Source organism: Phaethon aethereus (assembly GCF_964289735.1).
Source record: "Phaethon aethereus genome assembly, chromosome: 13".
NCBI lineage: Eukaryota > Metazoa > Chordata > Aves > Phaethontiformes > Phaethontidae > Phaethon > Phaethon aethereus.
The window spans coordinates 13,477,964-13,492,929 of NC_138589.1; positions in this window are offsets into that span (position 1 = coordinate 13,477,964).

Consider the following 14,966-nt stretch of genomic DNA (forward strand, 5'->3'; position numbering starts at 1 on the left):
AAAAAATAATGCCAATAAATATGGCTTAGATGAGTCTGTTAATTTTAGCATTTCTTGTGTACTGTTTATATTCCTTACTCAGCTTATTTTGCTAAGTGCGCTGTGTGTAGCTTTTAGACTATCATTTATCTTTCATCACCTCTTTGTTTCTTTTCTGCAATCAATGGCCTAAAAGAATGTAACTTTAAAAAAAAGATTTTTGTGCTCCTAGATGGAATTCTGTGTAAATAATTTATCTTCTTGCAGCAGTTTTCTGTTCGTTCTTCAATGTCCTTCCATCTACTTCTTTCTTGTTGGAGCCCATAATGATATTCTCTTTTGCAGATAAGAGTTATTCTGCTGCAAGCTCTCTGTGAGAACAGTTGTGCCTTTCTGGTGAGAATATTAATGCAAACTTCTTGTGACAATGGCCACTATTCAACAAGAAAAAACCCAAAATTTATTTGGGAGAGGAGGGAAGCCACAGGCTGTAGGCAATGGATCTATATGCTATTAAAGTCTATGTGTGCCTTTCTTTAAATTAGTCAAAGATTTATTTCTCCCTCTCTCTTTTTATTGAGCGGACACCCATGTTACTGTTACAATGTCTACAATCATCAGATCTGTATGTGTTTTCTCACGAGCTAGATTAGAAAAAAAAATGTGGTTTTGCCTTTCCAGTTTTTATCTGGCAGCATCCTTACAGCCAAAAATGATGTGGTTTTCAAAATCTCAGATTTTGTCAGGTTTTCCTGTTCAGGTCCTCATTGATATTTTTCAGACATCTTTGCTCACACATCAGGAACAGTGACCACAATGAACAATGAATAAAACAGCATACACAGAACTGAAACAAGAAGATAACAAGAAAAGAACATTATCGTGATAAGTGAACCTAGATCAAACTAAGAAAAGTGCCACTCATTTGGGCTCTACCCAAATGACAGATCTTTTTAAATTATGTCTTGAAACTAAACAATGGTAGTGAGTTTTTAGTGTAAAAATATCTGTAAAGCTGTATTTAAAATGATGGACAACAGAGTGGTTAGTTGTAGTAAGCATGACTCTCCAGCACTGGGAATAGAAATTTCAGTACTAGAACTGAAAAATTGCTTGTGAAGATATTGGGTCATTTTGTGTCACTTTGGTAGATGTAGAGGCCTTTCATGGGTCATTGTTTCCCAGAGCACCTGTTTAGACATGACTAGATGGTATCAAAATGGAATGGGGGAACTTAAATTACAGAATTTTTGTTTTGTAGTCTCAGACATGTCTGTTGTGTTTGCTGGCATGTTTTATCATTACTTGCCATCATAATCACTGTAGCTATGTTATAATACCCTTCAGAGATCAGGAGCTGCTCTGAAATTGGATTCATTTATTCATTTTAACTTTTATAAACTGACTTATTTCTAACACTGTGACATGCATCTTTTATCTCTCTAAATCTAATAATGTGCTAAGGCTACACTCTTGGCTGGTGTAAATCAAGATGGGTTGACTTAGGACAAGTCAGCACACAAGCTGAGAATCTGGTCTACAAATTTTCATAGAAGTACTGAGCAGTGGGCCATGGCCTTGACTGGCAATCATCTCTTAGAAATGGAAGAAGTTCCCATAGTTACCTTGTTCCAAACTCAGTATCAGCTTGTCATTTAAACAGCAGTTGCTGTATTGCTCTGCTTAATATATTAGTTTCTCTCTTTGCAGTATTTCTCAGATACTGCAAACTTTCTTCTGAGCCTTTCTGGCTCACTTTCAGCAAGGAAAGTCAGCCTACTGTTGCTAAATGTCAGCAATATAACTACCCACGCTAGGACTCAACACCTCCCCTCCCTCTGTCTGTCTCCTTTTTCCATGTGGCACATGACAAGTTTTCAGGAAAAGCACAGCAGGTGCTCATGCTCTTGTGCATCTCGGTGAGCTTCCAGGACCTCCTAATATTGAATGGAGGTGGTATTTCCCTAGAACACCCTCTTCACCCAATTTCCAATATAAACTAAGCCAAGGGATTGACATAATCTGAAAAAACATTATTCTTGTCAGGCTTTTAACCTCGTTGTTCGACACAGCTAAGGCAAAACCTTGCCCCAGAGTCAGTGAGCATTTTCCACTACAGTGCCTGAGCTTTCTGTGAGATTTCATTCCTAAGTGGGTTGTATGTTTTAGCATATGTATTTAATATGGAATAGTATGTCTTCGTTCTTAGTGGGAAAGAAGGTCCTCAAGCTTTATCTTAAATTCTATCCCTGTATCTTTTATGTCCTTCTGCTTTTTCTCCCTCTGCTTTCTGCTTCTGTGCAGTCTGCACAGCTTCCAGCTAAAAGCAGAATATCAAGTGTGAAGTAAAGGTCTGCTTTGCCCAAATGAAGCACATCTAGGCTGTGGCTGAAGTGGAGGAAACAACCTCATTATTGTGTCTTTGTGTTCAGTAGTGGCTGATCATTAGGCTGTCACCTCTGCAAGAGGCAGCAACTGCCATGGTGCTCGGAGCAGCACAGCAGGGCAGCATCCTTCGGAGTCCCTGCACCCTTCCACGGTGGCTCGGGGACAGCTTTCCCCTCCCACATGGGAGGACTGTCATGATTCAAAGGGAAAAATGATGAAGATCCCTGTTATCACACTGCCCCACTTTGTAGCACAGCTACAGGAGGAACTAACCTGAGATGGCTTTGCATGAAAATACTTGGGATCCAGTACCACAGTAACTGCAGGGCCACTGAGCAAAGCACGGCCTGGAAGGCCCGTTTGGGATTTGAAGGAGACGTGCAGCTAGACTGGTGCTTTTCATGATGCATAGATTTCAATAGATTTCAACAGTATCTGAACTTAATAGCAAAATCTGACATGGATGGAGCTGAGTCCTAGCTTTGACTGCAGTATCGTTATTCCATCTACAGCTTGATTTTTAAGCAGCAGCTGTTTTGCAACCTCTGGATGTGATTGAAATAAGAGCTAAATATCCTTAATATATCAGGTTACCCTGTTGCTTTCTGTAATGTAGCAGTTGGAGGCATAAGGTAATGAAGGATCTGATTATCAAATGTACAAGAAGAATTTAATATTGACCTGGACTTTCAGGTGAGCAAAAATAGAACTATAAAGTAGTTCCATTTGCTTTGTCTTTGCTGCACTTACATGCCTAAGAATTTATATTGATTATCCCAACAGCACAAATTTGTATTGCAGCAAATCTGCAAGAACACTGGTCTGAAATCTACTCCTGATTTGATAATTTTTCTTCTTATTCAGATTTATTGCACTGAGCAGATATTCAGAATTTGTCTAGTCGTGTAATCTAGAGATTTTCTGTCATGGGGAATTCTCAAGATCATTATTTTAGAGGTCTCATCCTTTGACAGAACCATGCTGTTTGCGCTTAATGGAGTGATTCCTTTTATGAAGCAAAGAAATGCCTTGATCAGGTATTCAGACTTCAAACTTAATTCCTATTACCATGCCTGTGAGTATTAGGCATGCCATTTCTTCAAGTAAGGTTATAGTATTGTCATGGTTTAACCCCAGATGGCAACTAAGCACAACACAGCCGCTTGCTCATTCCCCTCCACTGGGATGGGGAGAGAATCATAAAAGTGAGAAAACTCGTGGGTTGAAATAAAAACAGGTTTATAGGTAAAGCAAAAAGCTGTGCACACAAGCAGAGCAAAACAAGGAATTCATTCACCACTTCCCATTGGCAGGTGGGTGTTCAGCCATCTCCAGGAAAGCAGGGTTCCATCATGCGTAGCAGTTACTCGATAAGACAAATGCCGTAACTCCAAACATCCCCCCTCCCGCCCCCGCTTTCCCCCCAGCTTTATATGCTGAGCATGACATCGTATGGTGTGCAATATCCCTTTGGTCAGTTGGGGTCAGCTGTCCCAGCTGTGTCCCCTCCCATCTTCTTGTGCAGCCCCAGCCTACTTGCTGGCAGGGTGGGATGAGAAGCAGAAAAGGCCTTGACTCTGTGCAAGCACTGCTCAGCAATAATGAAAACATTCCTGTGTTATCAACACTGTTTCCAGCACAAATCCAAAACATGGCCCCATACCAGCTACTATGAAGAAAATTAACTCCACCCCAGTCAAAACCAGCACAAGTATTCATCATAGCTTGAATTTATACAAGCATCTCCATTGAGTTGATTAGATACCTGTCTGACTTTGCTGACAGATTGAATCAAGTATCTTTTCACTTGCAGGTTGATTGGCATGTAAGATTAATTTAGTGTCTTCCGAACCACTTTGCTACAAATCCTTTTATTTTACCCTTCGTTTGCCCTGAAAAAACCTTGCTGTCTTTTTTAATATGATGCATAATAGAACATTTAACCTGTATTACTTCCTGGCAGAATTGTTACAAAACACATATTAAAATGTGATCAAGAGATATATAGAAGAAAGTATACTTTACTGATAGTAGTCAAGGTTAGAGGAGAACCACTGTTCTGTAATCCTATTTGCATTTTCACAGTTATATTATTGTTTAAAGGGAGCCGACCTTTTTTGGCATTGGATAAGAAAGGAGACCATCTGCCAAAGGGTGTATACACGTAAGCTCTAAAGTTATTCAAATAGTATTACTAGTATAAAATAGATGAGTGAGTGCTACCATGCATTTTCTTTGAGGCTATATCTGACATACTTGAAATAATGAGTTTCTGTTTGACCTGCTACGAGCAGAATCATGGCACTAGATTCGGAAGGCTGGGGCTTTAACACAGGCAGGAGGTGTCTTGTGTGAGGTGTTAACACTGGGAATGGAAATAACTTACAATACAGATTTTACATTCTAACTGGTGCTGTATTGAACACCAATATTTGGAATAAGTGAATGATCGTTTTTTCCACTGGCTTGAATACCTGAAATGTTTAAGATAAAGTTTATTTATTTCAGGAGCTTCAATTACCTGAGCTGATACAGGATTCTTTATACCTATTTTTTGTATAGCACTGGTTCACTATGAATAATGAAGGTAATATTTACGAGATTTTCTGGTTTTGAGTAATTTGTTCCAGTCTCTGAAATTATTGTTTATGCAAGACAAGGAATAAGGACATTTTGTTTGGAATTTTTTATAGTTTTTGCATGCTATAATTCTGTAATCTGCTTCTATTATTTCAGTTGTTTAATTGTTTCTGCTAACACTTATATGCTGTACAACCTCTATGAGGAACATAGCTATTTTAAGAATATACATAAAAGCTGGCAATTACATTGTCTTATCAAGTTTTTGCAGCCTATTAAGTTGTTCAGTGGTGCTGGAAATGATTAGACTCAATACTGTAGGAATGAGAGTCTAAAACAGAAATCTGGGAAGCTGTGATATCTTGGAACATTCTACCTGTTGAACAGGTTTTAAAAACACTGGCAAGGATAAATACATTCAGGGTGGAATTCAAAGTGTGCACAGGTTTTAATACAAGCAACTGTGCATTAAATATTCCTTGTTGTGGAAGGTGAATGGAAGACTGGGTAGAGCTCCCATATAGTTTGGCAGGCTCCTAAGTAATGCTCCTCCGCTTTGTTAAAGAAGAGATGAGTTAACATCTTCAAGATGAGTTAATGTGGCCTCCAGCCACAGTAAAGGAAAGTACAGTCCTTGGCTGACAGGCAGCAAATGTGGTCCCAATTTCCTTCTTGGACAATGGACCAGCAAGGTCCTGTGCCAGGAAAGGGAATGGTTGCACTTCTGTCTTGGGGCAGCAGCAGAGACTTAACTTTAGCAGTCTAATTTCTCCTTCATTCTTCATCTTTTAGCTGAACTAGAGTGGACTTAGTCCAACTGTTTACCACTAAAGGATTTTGTGGGCCACGCTAACCTGGAAGGGGTAAGTGGAAAATTAAAGAAATTAAATACTTTTAAAAACCTATCAAACTTAAAAACGAAGTTTTTTTAGTCAAAAATCCCAAGTGAAGCCCTGGAGGGTTTACCATGAAAAGAAAATATTTGGCTTGCAGAAGAGACTCTGACATCAAAATAAGCAGACCTATACAAGCTGTGAAAATGTGAAGCAAAGGGATCTATTGTGCATATTATTAGAACAAAAGGTGCCGCGTTATCCATACTCTTGGCAGTAGTGGGAGACAGGACAGCTAGTAGGACTGTAGGGACAGATGCATAACTATCAGTTGGCCTTTCAGTTTTATCAGTGCCTGAATGGCTCACGGCTTTTCATCTGCACAGCTCCCGAGTTCATTATGCCTCCTCTTTATTTTTTCTCTCTTTTTAAAATTAGATGCATCATTTCTGCCAGATGAATTCTGCTGAACAATGCTGTGATTCTGTACAAAACGGGGAATGTTTCTTCAGGGAGGTAGAATTGTAAGTGTGCAGGATGCTAAGGAGCTCAGGTTAATGTGCTGATCCTGCCCCACTTAAGTCTTTTGCCTGCAGAGGAAAAACTTTAAATTTTGTAATATTCTGATGGCAAAATAAACTACTCAAGAACTTACAGACATATGTTGGACAGCTGCTGCGAGTCAGCCCAGCATGAGGGTGGAGCAGTCTGTGTATGTTCTCTGAGTAGCTATTATGTTGCTAGAGTCCAAAAACTATAAAAAAGTTGGATGTTAGTTTTAGCTGGAAATTTTCTTTGCCTAAATTAGTCTTCCCAGATGCTACAGAATAATTTGGAGAAGATAAATAATGTACAGACAGAAGAAATGCTTCTAAAAGAACTTTGCAGTAAATTACTTTCAAATGTGTGTGTATAAATATATATATATATATGAACTTAACCAAACATTTGCAGGCTTTTTCAGGGTTAAGTATTTTTGAGTTTTCTTGGAGAAACCTTCATTATGATTAATTATTGTCAAAGCCTTGATCTGGAGACATAAATAGATATATTGTATATTTATACAATGTCTGATTTTTGCATAGTTTATAAGAACTTATTTCTGAACATCCCCGTTTGAACTTACAAAACTCGGTCTCACTCTTCCTTTTTAAATAGTCAACCAGCTATGGTATTTTCTTTCATTCATTCCATATTTAAATAGCTCGAGAACTATGTTAAGGCTTCATTCTGTTCAAAACTCAAATTAAAATTCTGATTTCTGCAGTGCCTGGCATTTCTGACTAGCACTTTAGTGACTAGCTCTGATCTTTTTACTAAAGAGTTTACATGACAGTTGCAATTTTAGAGGGAAAATAAAAACAATCAAACAGCCTTATCCCACTGACATGTCTGTTTACAACACAACGTGCTTGTCTTGCTCGTGTTCATGACGTAGTCACACACTTTTCCTTTGTGGGACATTGAATTTTACTTAGAGTATATTTTAAAGAGACATAGTTCTCAGGGATTTTCACTACAGTGGATACTATGTTTTTACAAATGGAATACGATGACTCTAAACAACTGTTTTTCCTATCCAAGCTGGCTTAGAAAATACAGTTAGACATATCTGTTTTGAATTCTCTTCCTCAAATTTCACTTACTGGTTGCCATCTAGCAACCAGCAAGAAAAATGAGGCTTGTAAAATATGGAAAAGCAGCCGCCTTTGACAGGCAAAAGGTCCAGTTCAGGTCATTTTCTTTGACTCCAATAAGATTTGACTAAGACACAAAGAGGCTAGTGTATAGCATGGAAAAATCTGTCTTTGTTCTAAATGTAGTTTAAACTACTGACCCAAGACATTTACTACAAGGTATTCTGGAGGAGTCCTGAAGATTTCATGACCAATGTTGTTACTCCTGTCTCTCCCAGATGTCTGTTAAATCAGAATAGATGCTTTACTCAGTTTAGAGAAAATGAAGTGCTAACACAGGGTGCAGGAAGAGGAGATTTATTTAAAGCACTTGTCCCTCTTCGGAAGACAAAGCAGTAGATTTAAGTTAAAGCTGCCAATATGGATCATGCTGAAGATAAGGAACGTTGAAACCAGCAGTGTTAGCCTTTTGCAGACTTGTCCTTGGGCTTGTCTGAAGAGGTGGGAGAGTGGACAGATGGCTCTAAGATCCTTGCCTTGTTTCAGTTTTTCAGTTGTATAGATTTCTCCATGAAAGGGACTCAGCCTTGATTATTTGTCAGAAGGTTATGGTCATTTTTGTGGAACGCACCTCTGGCGGGGGTTACTTATAATGCTGATATCTCTTTCATCTGTTCAGACTCTTTGCCAACCTTCAGCGCTCTGTGCTGAGGTTCATGCTGAAGTGAAGGGCACTCCTTTCACCTTGCTAGAGGGATGTGGGGACAGGGACTGAGAGAGGATGATAAACATCTACCTATGTAAAATGATTTGTCTCTTATGTAGTCTTACACAGAAGCAAGGGGAGGTCTGTGTTATCAAGACAAGATTTAATCCTTCAAATTAGATTTTGATATGGGAGAAACCCATGGAAGAACTCAAAATGGCTAAAATGACAGTATGAATCTTTAAAGCTTTTCAACCATCTCATTTCCAGTTACATCCTTACAAGCCACCTGTCTCTGCTAACCTCCACTTCTCCTAGCTCCTTCCAGCCTTTTAGCCTGTAGTACCTCCTTTTTTGCCACCTGCCAGTTGCTCAGCTCTTGCCCTTCCCCACTCCATCCCCTGCCATTCAGCTCTGTTTGCCTTCAGCATTCCCTTTTTCTTTCCTGCAGAAACCCACTGGGAATACATATAGCCACAGTGATTTGGGAAGGCCTTTTTATAGGTGAAATATGAGTGTGTCCACAGCCCTGCAAAACCTTTTTCAAGTTACTCTGATGAAGCATGGCTCATGACCAATTTATATATATGTTATGCTACCAGATACAGTACAGATCCCACAGGATGATGGTTTATCATTGGCCATTCCTATGGTTCCTGAGGTTGCCTTGAAAGAACAAATTATGCTGTCAGTTACTAACTGCTTGTCATACTGTTAGAAAGGATGCTAACCCAGACACAGTTTAGGTTCCTCACCTTCTTTTAAACCTGGATGACTCAGACAGACTGGCTGCCTGTTTGCGCTGTCTGGCTGTTGGCCATGACTGTTCTCCTCAATCTGTATAATGTGTGAAGGCAGTATGATGTATGTTAAAAATTAATAGAAGCTTAAATGTCAGTACCTAAAACCCTTCTGAGATGATCTTCTGAGGAGGAATTAAAGACAGAACAAGAGGAGAATGTGTACCAATATGATGAGAAAACAGTATAATAAGCAAACAAAGAAACTTGTTTCCCATTCTCAATTCTTATGCCTTTTATTGTTGAAATAGTCCAAAGAGGAGACATATATAACATACCCAGTTGATTCTACTATATGAAGTGATGCTGTCAGCTAAGTTGATCAAATTAGTCACAGGTCTTGCAATACAAGCAATGACATTTGTTTTAACTAATAGAAGGCAGAAAAAAGAGTGTATCACATCTGTGCAATTTTATGTTTTCATTTAAATTTTTTATATGTCACTGCTCTGTTTATGATGTGCTTTTACTAGCAAGAGTAGGATTGAAGGAGAGAAGAGAAACTGCTTTGCCTCTGCCTTTTGACTATCATCAGGTTTGATTGGCCCCTGAAACACACAGAGTAGACAATTCATAGTACAGTATGCATTTTAATACCTCAACATGTTATTCCAAATTCTTCCTAACTGGGTTGTTATTTTTTGGTGGGAAGTGTTATCTGCATAAGCACTCTAGTGACTTGCCCTGGATTACACTGATTGCTGGCAACACAAGACTTGCTCTAACACATCAAAACTAATAAGAGACTTGACTTAGCAATAGTAGGAAACAAGTTTTAAGTATTAAACATACCAAGCTTTTGCCTATCCGGGAGACAGCGTAACAGCTTGCTTTATTCACAACAGCGAAGGAAACTCTCTGGATCTTATATTGGATGTTTATTTAGATTGTAGGGACGTAGTTAAATTGGGCAAGCTGAAAAAAAATGCACCCAGTTGTTTGTCCCTAAATGCATTTTCTTCGGGAAACTTACTGAGTTATTTTATATTTGGACTTCTGACCCAATATAAGATGAAACATGCATATCTAGGATTTCCTCCCCACTACTCCCCACATAGAAAAGCATATCCATTTTCCAGGCACCTCTGATAAAAAAATATAATTTAATCTGCAGTTTTGATAGCACCAGGAGGAAAGATTGGAATAAATACGATCATACTATCTCCATTTCCTTGCTGTGATCCATCAGTTCATTATGTCAAGGTCAAAGCTAAAAATTTTAAACTCTTTTTATTTTACAAAATGGAAAATGTCAGAAAATGTCAGGATTAGGAACAGTGTTGACAGAATCAATGCTACAAGGCATCATTTACGAGAGCAGCAGAACATATAAATGCTGTGAAGTTCTTAGTTGTTAAGAGAGGAACATGTTCCTCCCCAACAGAGCAATATGCACTTACGTTAATACCCTTACTAGGCAAGGTTTTATGGCAGCTTAGTTTGCTACCAACATATAAATCCCTCTGATTTAGATTTGTTTTGACTTCTCCCTTTCTCCAGTACAGTCCTCCTTTCCTGTGTTAGTAGTCAGAGATCAATTTAAGCAACCTTCTGCCCTTTGAACTCTACTTCTCTCAGAACTCAAGACAGCTTAAAAAGCTTTTCGCCAGAATGCAGTGGTACTATGAATGATAGCCACCCTTTGCCCATGTGTCCTTTCACCTTGGAGTGCTGCTGCAATGAAAAGAAAAAAGTTACATATTGTGTGGATGATGTTTTGCTTTGTCTTATTGTGTGCTTACAGCTCCTTAATTGAATTAACAAAGTTTTCTATGTATTTTTTTGAAAAGCCATGAAGTGAGTTCAGTAGAAGTCTACAGTAAACAAAGCAAATAGTAGTGACTGTTCCTTTCATTCCATTAAGTCCTTGAGCACATACTTAATTTTATTTGGAATTACAGTGAGACCTTAGCAAAATTTAAAATATCTTTCTCCATCAGTTAAATAAGTTAACAAATTGTAAAGAAAGAAGACAGAGGCAGCCCAGAATTTTAAACAGCAGACCTCATCCCTTGCCAGCCCCTCTACTAGAAAACCTGCAAAACAAACACATAGTAAAGTAGATGTCTGAAATACGAACAAAATATTTTTAAACATAACTGTCTGGCTGAAAACTAGGAGGGTGGCATTGATCCCAGTAGAATTTTTTTGGTAGTGGTTTTTTTTTTTTCCCCTTTAAAATTTAATCCTGATTTAATCATAACTGATTTGCTGAAATTCAACTATTCATTCAACTTCCTCACAGCCATAATATTTGAACTTTGTCTCCCTATAGTTAATGGGGTAAGCATTTCTTAGGCTCTGTTTTTCCAAGCTGATGCTTTTGTTTAGAAAAAGCACCTCAGAAATACTTGTTAAATTTTTTTAGGTAAGTGACAATGTTGTGACAGTTGGGTTAAAAGCTGTTGTCAAAAGTTTGTCTCATAGACTCAGCTATTGATTTAATTCAGATTTCCTCTTAGTAATTACAGTGGTCAAATTTGAATCCTTACTTTTATGTAACATCACTTTGTAACTTCACATCTTTGTGGTGGATGCCTGTACTGCTTCACACACAGACTAGCTAGCCTAGCCCATGTATCTCCCAAGTCTGGTGTTGTGCTGTGGGAAGCTCGACTAGTTATAGACTCAAAATGTAATTTAAGATACAGTGTCAGGAATGGCACTAGCCACGTGGGCTTTGTGAGAAGTACGTTATGGGAGCTGCATCTCCAACTTGGGCATTACCCTTTAGTCTGAACAGAATTTGGTCCATAGCCATTAATACAATAGAGGGAAATAAGGATAAAAGGAGAGGCTGTTTTTGCTGACATGAAAGCACCTCTGTCCATATTTTCTTTTTCATATGAGCTGCTACTGCTGCTGCTGCCAAGCTCATAACTTCAAAGTCCGATCTGTCCTTATAAGCCATAATTCTGTGTCTTGGTCTTCATTTCCCATCTTCCTAGCTGCTCCTTTGCTACTGTTGTTTGTTTTGTTCTTATATCTGCCTATCTCTCTTTGTTTTGCCCCAAGCAGATTTTTATTCTTAGTGAGTTTGTAATCTCCCTTTGTAGCTTTATCACTGGCCTGTTTTTTATGAATTTATTAAGATTTTAGTTTTATAAGACTGTTTTCCTTCACAGGATACCTAGCTCATTCCCCAAGAGATTCTTCAGCACATGTGAAAGATTTTCCAATTCCATGTTAGTATTTTAATTCTTGTTTGTTCAGCTTGTGATTTTATTTAATTTCCTTACATTCCCACTTCAGTGTACTTCTATCTCTTTAAGAATTCATTCAAAAGGTGGATTTGTACAAGATATCACAGCTTTAATCCATGGACTTCTGCGTAGGTATTTTCCTATTTCTACTGAAGACACTAATCTTCCTTTACAATAAAACAACTTAATAAGCTGCAGAAAAATGATAAGGCAATTTAATTGCCAGTGCTTATGTATTTTCTTAGTACAGCTAAAATCCCACCAAAGGTGGTATACGAGTGGTACCAGAAGCTGTCAACTAAAGAACTAAAATAATGGGAACAGATTAGCAGATATAGTGGGGGGGAAAAAAAAAGACAAGACATCTTTACAGTTTCTTTTATTTATTCAACTTTTATAAATATCACAGAGAGTGATAACTTGGTTTATAAATTGAAAGAATAAAGTGAATGTGCCAACATGAAAAAATATAAACAATTATAGTGTCAGTCATTGTTTGAATTATTCATTTGAAATATCTTTTAAGAGTTTTTCATTGCATCTGTAAGGCAAAGAAACATACTTATAAGAGTAAAATGTACTAAATAATTATTGAGGTATGCATCAAAGAATTCTTTTGATTATTTTGGAATAAATATTCCAAACTGCCACTTCTGATTTCATTGTCAAGTGTTGGAATATTTGATGTTTTCTATAAGGTTTCAAACCTGAGGCAAACAAATGTATAAAAAAGACCACTTTTTATCTTTCAAAGGAAGTGGATAGTTGTGACTGGCTCAGAAAAATATAAGCATAATTAACAAGTTGACAAATAACAAGGTAATAAAAAATGTATTTCAGTTAATGGGAACCAATTCCAAAATTTGAAAAATTTGTGTTTGTAACTCCACATCCTCTTACTACTTGCCAGATAGAGCATTATTTTCAGCCTACATTGATTTGTATACAACTTTGTATTACCAGATATTTAGGATGTTTATGAAGAACTGTCCACTTCAAATACACACATCATATTCTTTCTCCTTAAAAGCACATACTCATTCATCAAACTAATTCTCAAGGTCTGCATGGGGAAAAATAAATTGCAGCTTCTGTTGAGGGCCATGGAAAGATAGCTTTCACTAGTTAAACTTTTATCCAAGTTAATTAAGGCTAGCTCTATAATCAGCCAATCAAATTATGTATCCACAAAACAAAACAAAGTCCTACTAGGGAAGGACTGGGAAAATAAAAGCAGGAAGCCAGAAAAATATATAATGAAATTTACTGAGCACATAGTAGAAAAATCAAATACATCAATTATTGTGAGGCAGATATCTTGCTGGGAGTCTGTTACAGACCACCCAAGCAGGACAAAGAGACAGGTGAGACATTCTATAAGCGACTCGCATTCGCTGGCCCTTGTTCTTGTGGGGGACTTCAATCTACTGGACATCTGCTGGAAGTATAACACGGCGGAGAGGAAACAGTCTGGGAGGTTCCTGGAGTGTGTGGAGGATAAATTCCTGACACAGCTGGTGAGTGAGCCCACCAGGGGAGGTGCCTTGCTGGACCTGCTGTTTACAAACAGAGAAGGACTGGTGAGAGATGTGGTGGTCGGAGGCCGTCTTGGGCTTAGCGACCATGACATGATAGAATTCTCAGTTGTGAGCGAAGTAAGGAGAAGGGTCAGCAAAACTGCTACCATGGACTTCCGGAGGGCAGACTTTGGCTTGTTCACGTCACTGGATGAGAGAGTCCCTTGGGAGACAGTCCTGAAGGACAAAGGGGTCCAGGAAGGCTGGACAGTCTTCAAGAAGGAAATCTTAAAGGCGCAGGAGCAGGCGGTCCCCATGTGCCGTAAGAAGAGCTGGCGGGGAAGGCGACCGGCCTGGCTGAACAGGGAGATTTTGCTGGGACTCAGGGAAAAGAGGAGAGTTTATCACCTCTGGAAGAAGGGGCAGGCAACTCACGAAGAGTACAAGGATCTCGTTAGGTCAAGCAGAGACAAAATTAGAAAGGCAAAAGCCCAGCTAGAGCTCAGTCTGGCCACAGTTGTAAAGGATAATAAAAAATGCTTCTACAAATATACTAACAACAAAAAGAGAGGCAAGGAGAATCTCCATCCCTTACTGGATATGGCGGGGAACATTGTCTCCAAGGACGAGGACACGTTTGAGGTACTTAATGCCACCTTTGCCTCAGTCTTTAATAGCCAGTCCAGGTATCCGCAGGGTATTCAGCCCCCTGAACTGAAAGATGGGGATGGAGAGCGTAATAACCTGCCCATAATCCAGGAGGAAGCAGTTAAGGACCTGTTAAACCACCTGGACACCCACAAGCCTATGGGGCCTGATGGGATCCACCCGAGAGTACTGAGAGAGCTGGCAGAGGAGCTTGCCAAGACACTCTCCGTCATTTATCAGCAGTCCTGGTTAACAGGGGAGGTCCCAGATGACAGGAGGCTTGCCAATGTGACACCCATCTACAAGAAAGGCCGGAAGGAGGATCCTGGGAACTACAGGCCTGTCAGCCTGACCTCCGTACCGGGGAAGATCATGGAGTGGTTCGTCTTGAGGGTGCTCACAGGGCATCTGCAGGACAACCAAGGGATCAGGCCCGGCCAGCATGGGTTCGTGAAAGGCAGGTCCTGCTTGACCAACCTGATCTCCTTCTATGACCAGGTGACCCGCCTAGTGGATGAGGGAAAGGCTGTTGTCTACCTGGACTTTAGGAAAGCCTTTGACAGCGTCTCCCACAGCATTCTCCTGGAGAAACTGGCGGCTTGTGGCTTGGATGGGTTTACTCTTCGCTGGATGAGGAACTGGCTGGATGGCCGAGCCCAGAGAGTTGTGGTGAAT